At 39.1% G+C, this 17,153-nt stretch overlaps 2 long non-coding RNA genes across 2 annotated transcripts; both read left to right on the top strand.

Annotated features, from left to right (window-relative positions):
- The first annotated feature begins 1,376 nt into the window (after positions 1-1,376).
- LOC112843480 (uncharacterized) lies at positions 1,377-3,948 on the top strand. The gene is made up of 3 exons (XR_003215836.1): positions 1,377-1,963; positions 2,214-2,276; positions 3,768-3,948. It is a non-coding gene; the product is annotated as an uncharacterized LOC112843480 (long non-coding RNA).
- A 3,520-nt stretch (positions 3,949-7,468) lies between these two features.
- On the top strand, positions 7,469-13,040 carry LOC109200056 (uncharacterized). Its single transcript, XR_002060268.2, has 2 exons — positions 7,469-8,191; positions 11,856-13,040. It is a non-coding gene; the product is annotated as an uncharacterized LOC109200056 (long non-coding RNA).
- The last annotated feature ends 4,113 nt before the right edge of the window (positions 13,041-17,153 follow it).

Below are 17,153 nucleotides of genomic sequence, written 5' to 3'. Positions count from 1 at the left end.
CTATGGAGGCACATCCAGAGATGTCATCTCAGCAGGAAGGTCAAAGGTTTAAGGCCAGGAACATCTAGAGTCCAGGCTACGTGTAAATATGCAGAGCCAGTCCCAGACAGTGTCAATGCACAATTTTGGAAATTGGTACAAGTCATGCATGATGATGAGATAACAAATGTTGTCCGCAAAGAGAGTTGCATACTGAAATTTGGGGAGCATCTTTTCAATAAGCATGGACATGATGTCACTAAACATGACTATATCAGACAGAAGATGCGTGAGACAGGGCGACTGGTGCTCCAAGGACAGAAAAATGGCAAGTTGAAAATGGTGTCTAATTTCTTTGTACCAGGTAATTTCCCTCATGTTATTGCAGCAGTGAAAAATGTTGCTGGCTTGAATGAGGAAACAAACACATACAAAACACCGTCTTTGGTTAAGAACAAGAAAAAGATACCGGATGTAGGTTGGAGTCATATCATGGATTCACGCTATAACTTGTCAGTCTCTGTCACAAATGCAGCTGTGGAGGTAATGTCAGAGGTGAAGCTTTTATCACCTCCTTTAAAAAAATGTAAGTAGTTAAAAAAAAATGTGTTTACTTTAGATATCCAAAGAACTTATTTGATGTATATTTAATATCTCTGGTCCCTTATGTAGGTAATGAGATGTATAGCAGAATTATGTCACTGAACCGCTGGCTGGCCAGGAATTGAAGGAAGCTGGGATTTCAGTTTGTGGATAACTGGGCTTTTTTCTGGGGCCGCCCTGACCTGCTGAAAGCGGACGGTCTGCATCCTACTGGAAAAGCTGCCGCTATTTTATCCAGTAACATAGACAGCGGCTTAAAGCAGGTTTGACATTAGGCAATTAGCATTCGGCAGGTCACAGGTGATTAGAGAGCCTGCTAGGTTTATTGGTAGTGCACTGCTGGAGTCTATTAGCTTAGCTAACATGTCCTGTCAGGGAAATCTTCAAAGTATAGTAAGACTGCAAGAGTAACCAGACCTATAACACTGAGATTGTCTGCCACACAAACTGAGTCCTGTGTAGCCTGGAAAGTTTAAGGCCATAGTTTATTACAACTTAAGTTGTAATGAACCTTATTAGCACTTCAAAAGAGCAGTGAGTGAGTGTATCTGAAAATACAGTTGTGGTGTTTGTGCAGCAGCCTCTCTTGTGTTCTTTTTGGCTAAAGGCAGAGCTCAGCTCCCCCACACAGAGTACTCTTTCTGTTGAATGCATTATAGATTAAAATATACACCTCAACCAACAGTCAGTACTTTTAATTGATAAAAGACATGTATACATAAATAAATACATAATGTTAATAATACATACATAAATACTAAGAAAATATTAATTAGATAAACACGCAGGAGACGTTAAAAACAGTACATTTCAAATTGTAGGTAAATCTCTAAGTGGATGTTTTGGTGTTACTGACACTGTAACTGATTTAAGTTGGTTTTCATCAAAATAATGACACTTGTCTCAATGTTTTGGTATATAGTCTCCTGTAACATCTAAAAGAAGGTAGAAGTTGCAACAGATTGTGTCCACATTGTGATGGGTCTGTAGTGCCATTTCCAAACTCTGAAGATATAGGTCCTGTGATTCTCTCTGCAGTCCTGACTGTTCTTTGTAATCTTGTTTAGTTCACTTTTGTGGCTGATTCACACTGGTGATGTCGGAACAGAGAACACATTATTGCAGTGTAGAACTGGATGAGCAGCCCTTGTCCCATTAGTAATAGAAGATGTTGTGTTTTATCTTTAGCAAGTGCACTAATAAAGCTTTGAAGAACATTTTCTAAGTGTAGTCTTTGCTGATGACAAGATTGCTTTCACTGTGTTGAATATTTATTTACTAAAATAACTTCTTTTTTTTTTTTCCCCCACAGACAAATCAGGGATGAAAAAGAATTCTACTACTGAAGTTGGACAAAACAAATATCCACAGTCAGACAAAGGTAATATTTCTAGTAATTGTAAGACAGATGATTGTGCATTTTCTTTTGAAAGACATTACTTGTATAGAGGGCATGCTGTCCAGTGCGATTGCTAGCTTTTATTACTGTGATGTCTTTTACTTTTTCTGTCATTTTTATTTAGTACATTAATTTAACATAGTGTATTAGGAAATAGCAAAGGGAAGTTTATTTTGTCAATACTCTTTGCATTTATTGAATGTCCTTCTCAGTTTTGTTCTTACTTTGACAGGAATGTCAGATGAAGAGATGCCACCGAACATTGAGGTCTGTGTTGAGTCGCACAAAATAACAGGTAAGCTGTGATTATCTTATTTGCAGAGGTGGGTAGAGTAGCCAAAATTTGTACTCAAGATTAGTGTTACTTCAAAGTAATATTACTCAAGTAGAAGTAAAAACTAATCCAAAAAAATGACTCGAGTAAGAAAGTACTTGGTGAAATGACTACTAAAGTAGTGAGTAACTGTTTGATTGTAATGTATGATATCCATCCATCCATCCATCCATCCATTCGCTTCCGCTTATCCTTTTCAGGGTCGTGGGGGGCGCTGGAGCCTATCCCAGCTATCATAGGGCGAGAGGCGGGGTACACCCTGGACAGGTCGCCAGTCTGTCGCAGAGCCAACACACAGGGACAGACAACCATGCGCACTCACATTCACTCACACATTCACACCTAGTGACAATTTCGATTATCCAATTAACCTATCCCCACAAGCTGCATGTCTTTGGACGGTGGGAGGAAGCCGGAGTACCCGGAGGGAACCCACGCAAACACGGGGAGAACATGCAAACTCCACACAGAAAGACCCCGGCCTGATGTTGGAATTGAACTCAGGACCTTCTTGCTGTGCGGCAACAGTGCTAACCACCGTGCCGCCCAATATTTTTTGAAAAATTATGTAATTAGACAGAAATATATTAAAAATGTGCAAATTCTAAATTTCAAATAATAAATTAAAGAGTAGAAATAACAAATTAAAGCACAAACTAGATGACATCTCTCTGGTAGAAGAAATGGTAACACAAATCACAAATCTACTCAAGTAAAAATTATTGTGCAATAAAACTACTCTTAAAAGTAATTTTTTTTCAAAATATTACACAAGTAAATGTAACGGTATTTGGTATAATGGACATTTTTGCTCCAGATATGTCTGGTAGTGCTGCAGGTTCTTCAGTTAATAGTTACTGTATTGTGTGTGCTGCTATTGCTGTGAACCATTATCATTATACCCTCACTGTGACCCTTACAAAAAAAAGTATAGTTAAATGCGTATTCATTTCACATGTATCAAATTAAAACTTAAGTCACCAGTTGTGTGACAGTCACAACACCCAGAGTGCTTCATTTACAGCAACTATGTTCATAGTTCATCTGCCAATCGTGTTCTTTAATTAAACTAGTAAGTAACTGAGAGGGAAGTTCTATTGACTGTCTCTTCTCACTGATAGTTTTATTTTTTTAAATTTATTTCCCACACTCTGTTCAAAAGGTAAAACATCATGTTACAACAATGTTTGACAAATTATTTATTTAAACATCGATTAATTCTTTCATAGTTTGTTTACAGTTAAATCGCTGCAATGCATTAGGGGCATTTCTTGTACTTATACTTGAGGAATACCAACAACTACAAAGTATAGTCCAAATGTACCTATAGCTTTTGTTATACTTGTCGACATACTCCAAGTATCAGATCTGGTCATAAGGGGAGTCATGTGATTACACACCAACTTGATGCTCTTCTTTTTGAATAACACGGTTACTGTCTACTTTATTCAGGGGCATCACAAACCACAAGAAGGAAGTGGACTGAAGCAGAAATAAAGGCTGTGGAGAAGACTCTAATGGAGTACATCAGCTCTGGAAAGGTTCCTGGGAAGGCAGAGTGTCTCAAATGTATTGAGACTTCACCATTAGCATTGAAAGAGAGAGTTGGGAGGGAGTTAAGTTATGTGAAAAACCGAATTGATGCTTTAAAGCGAGAGTCTGTGAAAAGGTGGTAAGAAGCTAATGTCAAACAAATGGAACATAAACAGCTTCAGTTACAGTTAAAATTTTCTCCTGTTTAGAGGAAAAAAAAAAAAAAAAAAAAAAAAAAAGGGATTGTTCATTTCAACCAGGCAATTGTCACGGTGCTGGGTCAGGGACCCAGTGTTCTATCTTTGTTATTATTGCAGGCTCATGTTTTGGTCCTTTTGCCCCTTGTGTTATGCTGTGACCCCTCTGTTCTGTGTCCTATCATCCCTGCCTGTGGGCTCCCTCTGTTCCAGTTTAGTCAGGTCCCTGTGTTAAGCCCATGTCTCTCAGTCTGTGTCTTCGCATGTGTGTTTTCTGTTTTACTTTGAAGTTCTGTGCCTCATGTGGATGTGTCTTGCTTTGCCCTCGTCTTTGTGATTTGTATCAGCTGTGTTCCTCGTGTGTTCTGACGCTCCTTGTTATTCCCCTGTGTATTTATGTCGGCGTCTCCCTCAGTTCCGTGTCGCATCGTACCCTCACCCTGCTGTGTTTCCGCCCGTGTATCCTGCCTGCTAGTTCCTCAGTTTGTATTCTCAGTTTAAGTTAGTTTGTGTGCAGCAATAAAGCTGCTTTTTCGGTTCACTTTCGTCTCCGTGAGTCTGCATTTTGGGTCCACCATTTCATGCCCATCTACACACAGCCATGACAGCAATGGTACATTAGTATTGAAAAGATTGTTTTCTTTGCTGTTCAGGTTAAGTTTGAGCAGGGAGTTCTCTCTCACATTTAACTGCAACTATATAATTTGCTATGGACTGAATTAAAGGGTCTGTGAACCCTTTCTAAAACCATGCGAGTATAACATGTGACCATACTTGTTTATACTAAGTTTTCTTTTCAGTCCATGTGTGCCTTTAGGTTTAGTGTATTAATACTTTGAGTTTATGCAAGCATGAGATGGAGAATTTGTTTTTGATTGGTGGTGTCTTTTTAAATTATTATTGAATTTGGAAGGCTAATTATAATGATTAGTAGGGGTCTGCAAAATCTAAAATAAATATAAAAAAATATTGATAAATTATATTTGGATAAGATTAGATAATATTGGCCACATTAATCATACAATTAAGGCAGAATTGTTGTACTGAAGTAGTCTTGATTAGGCTGGGGTCTAAAATACAAAAGTGATTAAAACTGTCTTAATGTCTTCTCACATTCACTGTTTTTAAATGGGTAGACCACATGAAGCAGAATGTTAAATGTATGACCACATTATACATATTAAATCTTCAGTATTTGGTATCCCCTTGTGGTATTTTGATATTTCAGTATTTCTTTTTATACTGTATATCTAAAAGATAAGTTGGGAAGCTAAGCTCTTTAGTTGAAACATTTTTTTTTTATTGAAAGCAGAGGCCAGTGCACAAATTTTCCAGTGAACAAATACAAGGGGTAATGACAAAATAACAAAAACAATTTTAAAAATCAATAAATGAAAATATATAGCAGACACCATTCTCTGAAATCCAACCAGCACTTGAAAGGTTTTTCATTATACCAGCTTTGATTACTCTGGGTTGTAAATTCCTATAAATAGACCTAACTGTAAACGTGCAACACTGTCACCTGGTGGTGGTTTGTGAAAAGACATAAAAGCTGTGTCCCCACCAGGTAGAAAAACCTCACAAAAATTGGATTTTGTAAATTTAACAAATTGTGGTACCAAAATAGATGTTTGGGCCCTAAAAATATTAAGAGTTCAAATTATGCCTTAATAATACCTCTATTACATTTAGAAATGTTGTGTCCCCACGTGTAACCTCCTAGATGGAAGTCCCCACGTGGCTGGAAAAACGTGTATGTGTGTGGGGTCAGAGTGTGACCCCATAAAGACTTCCCTAAACCTGCTGGTCTGGAAGTCCAACAGTTCATCTAAACAAAAGGCACTTAGGATAAACGTATCTGTCTGTTTTAGGCTATCACAAAACAATAAGAAGGTATGCCCTCTCCCATGCTCCCAGGATGTGGGTGTGAATGCCAGAACACTCTGGAATGGACACAGTCTTTGCAGACTATTAAAGATCACACATCCTATCACTACACAATCGATTATACACCTCTAAGCATATATGGTTAAATATTTCTTAATACAAATGACAACCATAAAATCTAAACCCATCATCACCACCCAACAGCCTAAGTCATCAAAAGGTCAACATGCACCATTCTACCATATGCAAACTTATATCACTAAAAGATTATACTGACTACTAAGTACAATTTTCTATTGACAGTGACACTCACTCGCTAAATGCTTATGTTTTACGTTTCTCTGTTAGTGTCAGCTGAAAAAGGGTGAAAAAAAATAAATAAATCATGTAACAAAATGCAATTTAAAAAATTTCACAGACCATGTAAACACTTCACACAACTTAGTGTAGTTGTAAGGTATGGTGGACTGCTTTATAATACAAGTATTTTGCAACCTTTTACTTATTTGTAAAACCATTTTAACATAATACTTGTGTTTCTTTGTTTGTGTAATTCAGATTGGCTGTGATTTGCCCACGGTGGTACCACAGGAACTGTGCCAAGAAGCCCGCATGAGCAAAAAAAAGACCCATTTGTTTTTGAAGCATGCCGGACAGAGGGTTAGGGTCTCTGGGTTGTTTTTTTTTTTCCCTAGGGTTTGTAATTGCTTTGTGTTTTGTATCCTTGTATCCAAAATTAATGTTTCTTTTTTTTTTTTTTTTATTCATTCATTTATGTGTGTGTTGCTTTGTGTGTTTCAATAAACATTCCCAAGTTCAGCTTTGATTGCAATTGATTTGGTTCATTAAAGTTCTTGTCTTTAAATTCACTTTGTATGTTTTAGGTACTGCACTCTCAAAGACTGAATGAACCAGCATTGCAGCCATGTTTCATTGTGAGCATCACAGGGAAGGTTGAAGCTTCCCACTGCACCTGTATGGCCGGAGTCACGGAGACCTGCACCCATGCCGCTGCTCTTCTGTTTAAAGTAGAAGCAACAGTACGAATCCGTGGAACAAGGACTGTTACAGATGAACCTGCATACTGGGTTTTGCCGGGTAATATGACCAAGATACAGCCAGAGGTTGGCCATAAGAGACTTCTCTTCAGCTGCCCCCAAAAAGGCTCTCGATCAAAACATAAACAGACCATCTCTAGTGAAAGGCAAAAGAAGCCTTCCTCATAAAAGAAAAATTCCATTTGCTACACTGGAGGAGTTGTCACCACTATTGCATACACTGCTAGAACACAGTAAAGCTGTGGGTTTATCAGGAATAGAAATATCACACCAAATACACTGTACATTCACCTACATTACCCCAGTCTCTGGCATGTTTACACAACGAAGGCACACAGTCCCTTGGCCTTAGAGATCTGCAGCTGCACTGTGTGAAGTATCTAAATGCTGCAACAGTGACTGAAGAGCAGGAAGAAGCAATTGAAGGACACAAGACTTCAGCACAAGAGCCCTGATTGGTTTGGATGGTTGTTGAAAGATTTTATGTTTTATGTGTTTTTATTCGTTGTTTTATTATCTTTCATTAAGAAGCATATCATGAAGTGTTCATATATTTCACAAGGTTTCTGTTGTGCAAGCTGACATTAACTCTACAACACAAATAAGTTAGACAGGAAACAGATGCAGCACCCAAACCACAAGAGTTGAAAAGTGCACCACGTTTCCTAGAAGAAGCAGCCAGACACACATGTGACTCACACACATCCACACACACAACCATTGGTTTAGAGGAACTTGTAAAAGAGGAAATGTGATGTGCTTGCATACGTGATGTAACCTATAAAAAGAACTGTTGCCTGCACTCAGTGTGTGGGTCTCACCAGAGTCCTCACCCGTGCGCGGGGTCTCGCCAGAGGCCTCACGCATGCACGTTGCAGTTACTATATTCTAACTGTCTGAGTGTCTTTATTCAACCTGAAGAATGTCTTATTAAGAATAAACTCTTGACATTTAATTGGTCCTTCGAGCCGGATGTAGGACATCGAATTATAACTAATTTTATGCTCCAACGGAGTGACCTCGTCGTTTCCTGACATCGTGGAGAGCCCGCGCTGAAGTCTGTCGACAGCCTCTTTCCTATGAAGGAGAAAAAGACCAACTACGTGAATTCGGGGTTGGCCAGCGTTCTTAGTAAGAGGTCCACGATCCTGGGGAACGAGGAGGAATCTCTGACCGGCACTTATATCATCATAACCAGGTGAATATTAACACTCAAAGACACATCGCGAATAATCGTCTTTTAGATTGACACTTTTCTAAGGAAGAAACTCGTCCTGTAGGGACTGGCAGTTTAAAAAAAAAAGACTCGCTTAGTAAGACGAAACTGGCAGTCCAGAAGAGACTCGTTTCGCAATAAAAAAAAAGCTGGTAGTCTAAAAGACTCGCTTGTAAGACGAAACTGGCAGTCCAGAAGAGACTCGTTTCGCAATAAAAAAAAGCTGGTAGTCGACAAAGTTTACTCCGGGAGTAAATGGGAAAAGGAAAGTGTCAATTAAAATAGGATTACACTGCCGCGTATGTGAATTGTTTGTATTTAAAAAGAGGAAGTGAGTGTCATTTGAAGAGGGACAGTAGGACCCTACACCACTTCTATTGTTTTCCTGTGTCGACTGAAATACTGGTGAGGAAGGGAAAAGGTTGCGCTTCATCGCGTAAAATTAAGGCCGCCCTTGACATTAGGACAAGGGTAGAAGGCTGCCTTAATAACCTCCCCTAACTCTAATACCAGAGAAGGTCACACAGTTCTGTTTGTAGTATTAATAACACAAAATCAAAATGGGAAATAAAACAACAAAACTCACTGCTGACGAGCAGTGGTTAGAAAAGAAATGTCCAGGCGCCGGACAAATTAGTGCATATAGATGGAGAAATCCAAAGAAAACTAAATGTCCCACGTGAGAGGGAAAATGTAGCCCCTCCTCATTAACTAAATTAAAAGAAACCCTCCAAGCAGAAATAAATACTGAAAAGGAAGCTAAAAAGAAATCAAAACATACATAAGAGTTGTAATATTTTAAAGCATGGAAAGAGGAATGAAGTGGAATAAACAAAAGGTTAAATTAAGGTTGACTTAAATTAAAGCAATGAAACAAAATTGGGAAGACAACCAAGCTGAATGAATAGAATGCGTGAAACCAGATAATCCACACAAATATATCAAATAAAAAAGAGATGCATAAGGTATTATTATGGCTGTGTCATTGTTCAGCCAAGGAAAATGTCTCCAGCTTGGGGAGGTGTGAAGCTGCAGATTCACACAGACCTGTGATGGATACATAATAAAATATAAAATAATATACTATTGTATATTAGTAGTAAAGTAGTGTATTGTGATATACTATTGCTGTTATAAAAAAGGAAAAACAATACAATGATAACATTAATAATGACATACTATTAATAGGAAGAGGCACCTCAGTCAGTTATGATGCAAGGTGGAAGATTGTTAAAAGTAGTCTGATTCAAGCTTAAGGTTTGCTCAAACTCAGTACAATGATATATGAGATAAAGAAAATAAGGAAATAACTACACTAATCAGGTGCATAGAGACACTTGACCTGCTTGTAAACCTGTCATCTTAGATGAGACTTTGTTAAGATGAAGAGCAAACCTATACTAACAACTAATAAGCCAAACCCTGTATACAACAGCTAAAGCTACAGGTTTGAGAAGCTGAATAAAATGAATTAAATATGTGGACACTACCAAGCTGATGAGCAAGTTACACATTTTTTTTTTAATTTTTATTTGTTTTTTAGAGCAGAAGCTGCATATTAAAGGTCACACATGCAGCTGTCTTTGAGCTCAGTTTTTTCCTCACACTTCTGCTTTGTTTCTGGCAGCAGCTTTTTCTTTTTCTTTTTGTGTCCTTGATGATGATAAAGTCCAGAGCCAGCTGAGAGCTGGGTTATCTGTTTTGTTTTATGTGACAAGGCTGAGAGATTAAAACTTAGTTTCTTGTTTTGAGAAGAAAAAAAGAGAGGTTTTGTGTTTCTCAGCCAAGAACAACTACAATTTCATTTTCTGTTTTGAGACAGGATAATAATAATAATCATAATAATAATAATAATAATACTAGAACAAAGAGTGATGTTTTGTTTAAGTGTTGAAGCAGGCTAATACTGCAACATACCGTCTAGTGCATGATCTGCGAGCAATATATGAAATCATCTTATTTATCTTTAAATAAACTCCAATTATGGAGACCTGAAGTCACATGCTTAGGGCACACCCTCAGGTGAAGGCAGAAAGCTACTAAACAAAGAAAAGAAGCTATACAGAATGCGCCACAGCCACAAAACTAAGTATTCACATTCTGTCTGACTCTTTGTGAGCCTGAGTTATGACCTTGGCTCCCTGTTTTTCTGCTTCCACCAAGGGTGGGGGTGACGCTCCTGTGGCTCTTTACTATCACAAAAAAAAAAAAGAGAGGCCTCTGCTCTCTGAACACAATACTCTTTTTAAATCGGCAGTATGAAATGTCATGAAACAGTGTAACTCACTCACAGTAAATCAGCAGTGAATCAGCAGTATAGGATAATACAAACCTATCTAATAAATCTAATGATTTTCAAATTCTTTTAACTAAGAAGTATGATGTGGCCTACAGCAGTATCATGATTCACTCATTTTGATTACAGGTATAATGTAATATATGACAGCATAATAATCTCACAACTGCTACAAGCACATTTGCCTTTCTTAACACACGCGAGTGAAAGGCAACTGTTAAGAAAATGCCCTTTTGGGTGAGACAGGCCCAGAGGCCCTGCATGCAAGCGTACTAACACACATACATGCAATGAAGAGCAGCTTACACTAGAGCACACACTATATGTGCGCCTCTATATCTCACATTGGTGTTAAAGCAGGAAAAACTTAATAGTTTTGTTATCAACTGCTGAATTTACCCACTACTGACATTTAACTCTCCAGCTTGCAGGACAATAGGTGAAACGTTTGTGAAAACAGAGAAGGAAAAATAAAGACACAGAGAGAGTCTGGTATGACCAAGCAGTGACCAGACAATAAATTTAGTTGGTAATACAATAAATTGTGAGATGCTTTCTCCTTGATTGATGCAACACAAGTAATTTACTGTATGGAGGAAATTCTCTTTTGTGATAATCTTTTGAACGTGCATTTCTGTTGACCTGTCAACTTAGCGCATTATAAGCTGATATGCAAATTAGTTGATTGATATTAGATTTGAAAAATAACTGTATTATAAAATAAGTGAATAAGATGTAACAATGGTTGAAATATAGTTTTTTGTTTCTAGTGTGTGGAGAAGGTTTTATCATGGCACACATCTGTTTACACGGGAGGAAACTCCTCATGTGATGCGACATTTAGCAGTTTGCAAGTGTGCAGCACATCAGAAGAATGACTATGAAATTACAAAGGGAAACAATTTTACTGACAAAGGATGAACAAAAAGCAGCTCCCACAGCTGAGCAAAAGAAATGGCTGAAATGCGGAGCGAAACTAAAAGAAGGAAAACCAATACTTCCAAAATCTCTACACAAAACAGCAGCCTTAGTGACACATGGAGTTACTCTCCATGCGTCAACAGGAGGGATAAGAGATATAATCTCCAAAATACACTCTAACTTTCGAAACTTCAGCAAAATGCTGGCCAGAGTGTATAGGCCTAGTAAAAATGTGGATGAGATTAACCCAATGCTTGCAGAAACTGACACCATTTGAAATTGTACACGGTAGACCTTTTCCTCTGCCTATCACCAGTGAACCAATAGACAAGTCAGTCAGAGAAACAACCCTAGCAGAATGGATGACAAAACTGCTAGAGAACAAAGAAATAGTTCTGAGCAACCAACTGCCGAATGATTCTTCTCCAGTCTCTTCCAGGTTGAAACCAGGCGACTGGATCCTGATCAAGGTACTCCAGAGGAAAAACTGGAGCTCTCCGAGGTGGGAGGGCCCTTATCAGGTCCTGCTCACAACACCGACAGCGTGCAAAATCGCTGAAAGACCTTCGTGGATCCACCAGAGCCACGCCAAAAAAAGTACAAGGGGACACAAGCCCAGACGCCAGTCCACCTATCATCTAGTGATCTGTAAGTGGAGGAGAGGGCAGATTGGGTATACCCCGCCCTCTTGACTTCTCGCTTTCAGTCGACACACTAGGTGATCTGGTGAACTTGGTCGACCTGAAGAAACCCCATTGTAGCCCGAGCACTGACCTAGCCCCACCTGCCCGGTAGAGTAAAGGAAGATCAGTCCAACCTGCAAAACCAGAAGAGCAACCCATCACTCAAGATGTGTCCTCATCCTGTGGAATCAGATCCATGACCATGGTCTGCCTATGGAGACTTAGAGTCCCAGAAAAGCAGGGTGTATCTTTTGTTTATCCAAAAAAGACACTGCAACCGGAATCTTCCTGGCACAAGCTTATAGCCCGATAGCAACTGAGGAAGAAGAAGACTGTGTTTAAAAATTTCCTGTACTTCACATGATGTAGCAATTGCAAATGCGCAAGCAAGTGAATGTCTACTGAAGTCTATAGAGTATGGGTGAAATATATTAACAACAGGAGGGAATGTTGAAAGATTTTATGTTTTATGTGTTTTTATTCGTTGTTTTATTATCTTTCATTAAGAAGCATATCATGAAGTGTTCATATATTTCACAAGGTTTCTGTTGTGCAAGCTGACATTAACTCTACAACACAAATAAGTTAGACAGGAAACAGATGCAGCACCCAAACCACAAGAGTTGAAAAGTGCACCACGTTTCCTAGAAGAAGCAGCCAGACACACATGTGACTCACACACATCCACACACGCAACCATTGGTTTAGAGGAACTTGTAAAAGAGGAAATGTGATGTGCTTGCATACGTGATGTAACCTATAAAAAGAACTGTTGCCTGCACTCAGTGTGTGGGTCTCACCAGAGTCCTCACCCGTGCGCGGGGTCTCGCCAGAGGCCTCACGCATGCACGTTGCAGTTACTATATTCTAACTGTCTGAGTGTCTTTATTCAACCTGAAGAATGTCTTATTAAGAATAAACTCTTGACAATGGTGTTCAGGGAGAATCTGTGAACTTGGAGCATCTCCGGACGGACTTACAATGTGTGACTGTTGTGGGAAGGGTTGCCTAGAGATTAAGTGTCCTTTTAAATACAGAACGGACAGCATTAAGCAGGCATTAGATGCACAGGATAAAGACTTCTGCCTGGAGTCAGCTCAAAATGGACTTCACGTAAAGAGGGCGCACCCCTACTACTCACAGGTGCAAACACAAATCTCTGACCAGCTCCAACCACTGTGACCTCATTGTATGGACCCAAAGAGACATGGCTGTGTTACGCATCTTCCCTGATGTGGATTTCTGGGAAACACATTTCAAGAAAGCACAAGAGTTCTTCAAAAAACTGTGCCTTCCAGAACTGGTGGGAAAATATTTCTCCAAGCATAGTTCTGTTCTGAATGACCCATTATTCTTTATTCAGGGGGTCTAGAATTATGTCTGATGTGCATTGACATGGAAATAATTAGCATTTCCTGCATATGTACTTACAAAGTGCCACTGTTCAAAAGTTGAAGAAACAAATTATTGCCTTTAAAAAAAATAAAATAAAATTAAAACCACTTTATAGAAAATCACATCAGTTACAATGTAGGATCAATGTCATTTAGTTTACAAATGACAAAATGTTTACATAAAATCATGACAGCATTTACATGATATCACCCACTACTAACATTCTGTAATTTACTCTCTTGATAAAATTATCACTAATATATTATATATACACACACACACACACACACACACACACACACACACACACACACACACACACACACACACACAGCACAAGAATTTTAAGAGTATTTAACAAGAGCAAGTTTCATTTTTCGATGGTTTTACTACCACACTGGGACAATTGTCCACCAACCTTGCAATTGTTCGCAAACCTTCACTATCTTATCCAGAAGGGTCACCTCTTTACCCTCACATGGAAGAAGTAATCTGATTGGCATGCTAATGTCAAGGATGCATACAGCTCCTCCTCCCTCCCCCCACTTGGTAGGTCAGATCATAACCTGATTGACCTCACCCCCCGCTATGTGCCAATTGTGAGGAGGGAACCTGTGACCACGAGGAGCATTAGGGGGTGGTCAGAGGCCTTAGCAGAACTACAGGGCTGTTTCAAGGTGACCGACTGGGAAACACTGAGCCTCACGCCGAGGACATCAATGGGCTTACTGAGTGTATCACAGACTACATAACTTTCTGCACCGACTCCATTGTTCCAGCTCAGACTGTTCATTGTTACCCATATAACAAGCTGTGGGTGACTAAGGACATCAAAGCCCTCCTCAACAACAAGAAGAGGGCTTTCAGAGGGGGCAATAAAGAGGAGGTGAGGAAGGTCCAGGTGTTACTAAAGGACAATTACAGGAGGAAGCTGGAGTGGAAACTCCAGCAGACCAGCATGAGAGAGGTGTGGAGGGGAATGAAGACCATCACTGGATACAGGCCAACCAACAGCAGGGGAGCTGAGGAAGGTGAGAATAGAGCTAACGAGTTGAATCTGTTTTTCAATAGATTCGACACCACAGTGTCTGCTCACACCCCCACAACCTCACCTGTGGTCAGCCTAGAATCCAGAGCCACACCACTGTGTCAGCCTCTCTTCACATGGCGCTGTTGCCTCCTGTGAGATTCCTGACACCCCTCCCCCACCCATCACCTTCACTCAATACCAGATTGAGATGCAAATGAAGAGACTTCACTCAGGCAAGTCTGCTGGACCAGACGGAGTGAGCCCCCGCATCCTCAAGGCCTGTGCCCCCCAGCTGTGTGGAGTCTTTCATAAACTGTTTATGCTGAGTGTGAGTCTGCAGAGGGTACCAGTGATGTGGAAGACATCATGCCTCGTCCCTATTCCAAAGACGGTTAAATCTTAACCTCTGCACACATCATTCCCACAGCATCTCTGATGTCAAAGCCTCTGTCAGCCAAAACTAAATCCCCTGATAACAGCCTGTTAAACATATCACAGAGAAATGTGGCAGTCTTATCTGATGCAACACCCCCCTTTGGAAATGAATGAAATTGAACCTTGTGGTGTAATCTCAATGAGGTATTTCATGGTGTGTAGTATAGTGAGAGTATGTTTGTTCATGCGCTTTTAAATTTGATGGTCTTTCAGTACGAATTTCAAAACAGTCAACAATGGTGCACTAGGGCTCCTAAGCGGGCATACAAAACATCAATGGTATCAGCAAAGACTGAATTGGAGCGTATGCTACTGTAAATGCTTTTTAATCCCTGAAAAGACAACTGATGGTTAACATTTCAGTGGAAAATGTTTTCAAAAGGAATTCTGGATGATTATCAAAAAAAAAAAAAAAAAAAAAAAAGCTGAATTCTAACAAAACTCCACTGATGGTGAATCAGGTATTGTATGCATGCTACAGTCAGTGTGCCTAAAAACAATTAATGCTTCTTGTGTGTAAACAGGTTCTTCACAGCATCTTCTTTTAGGATTAATGCAAAATCTGATTTGTACCCCAGAAATAATTTTGGATACGAGGACAGATGGTATCCGTTAAAAATACCCGCAACCTTTTAAACGTTAAAAGAAAAAACCCATTCCATGCGTGCTAGACAAAGTAAGACTTTAGCTTGTTAAAGATTATTTTTCTTTGTATAGACTTGTTACCTTCCCTAAACACACTTAAAATGTCAGTTTGTAACTAATGCATTTCACAAATAAACCAAAATCACTAAGTATTTGGATTTGTGGACTACAACAGCGTAATTTATGTGACTCTCAGCACATTGCTTCCCTGATTGGACATCATGAAATGGATATCTAAGGTGGACTGAGACAGCTCAAGATATGTAGCAACAAACAAACAAAAAACACCTTTATTATCCTCCACATCTGTATCTCTGACTGGTGAAAATTCACTCATGCACTCCATATGTCCACCTCTGATAATATATCTAAAAGAATCATGATTGCTGCCTCCTGCCTTAGTGGCTGGCACGAATATGTAGCTGGTGCAGTGATGACCCATCTTCCAGACTACAAAAAAATAAAGAAAAATGATTAAAAAACTGACGGAACCATTAAACTAGCCAAGGGTGTCAGTTATGAAACATTTAGCCTCACTGATGGTGTACAAATGTTTCCTTGCAATTCATGTGCACCTGACTGTTGAGGAACGCCATCATCACTACAGCAACTGTGACAAAGTTGAAAATCTGAGCAAAGTGCTTGTAAATGAGATGCAAGAGCGAGTATACCATGTGAATTGAGGAGGACGACACAAAAGATTTGTCTGCTGTTAAGGGATCCCAGATCAGGATGGTGGTTTAATGTAATGTTTGATTTTGTCATAAAAGACAAAATTCTATTCTTCTGCTTTTATTTACAAGAGTATATTACCTAAATGTCACCTATCATGCCCATCTGAAACCAGTTGTTTGAGTTTTATTGAAGTTCATTTCTTTCAGCTATATTACATGATTTACGCTAACCTTTTTATATAATATTTTTTTTTTTTTTTTTTATTAACACAGCAATTTGTCCTCTGTCTGAATTAAGTTACATGCTTATTTGCCACATATGCACACAATGTCTTTCATGTATCATAAGATGTGAAGTGTAGTTGGGACCGAAATGCAAGGACGCAGAGAGGCCAAAAAGCATAAACTTAGCAGGGGACAAGGAAGACCAGAATCCTAGCCATTAAATTGATATAAACTAAAGCAACACAACCAGACAGTGTACACAGTGTGACAAGACAAAGAAGCGATACAAACTGAGGCTTTAAATACATGCAGGAGATAATCAGGGAGAGTGGAAACATAAGGTAACAAGTCACAGCTGAAACTAATTATGACAAAGGAAGCAGGACCAACAGCAAGGCACAAGAGACAGTGGATTATAATCCTAAACATGGAGACAGCAATTTTACAAGAACATAGAAAGTGGTAAAGAGGAGGCAAGAATAAACTAAAACAAAATGAATCAAATATTAATATACTCCAAGAAACACAAAGTCCTAGTAAACAAACAGTAAAACTTGTTAAAAGCTACCTTTCAATATATACAGTTTCGAAAAAGCACAATGACCAGATAAAGTGTTGATATTTAACACAGACCACCAAA

Source organism: Oreochromis niloticus, linkage group LG22 (genome assembly GCF_001858045.2).
Source record: "Oreochromis niloticus isolate F11D_XX linkage group LG22, O_niloticus_UMD_NMBU, whole genome shotgun sequence".
Classification (NCBI taxonomy): domain Eukaryota; kingdom Metazoa; phylum Chordata; class Actinopteri; order Cichliformes; family Cichlidae; genus Oreochromis; species Oreochromis niloticus.
Note: the sequence above shows the minus strand (reverse complement) of the source record. Positions and strands in the feature narration are given on the sequence as shown.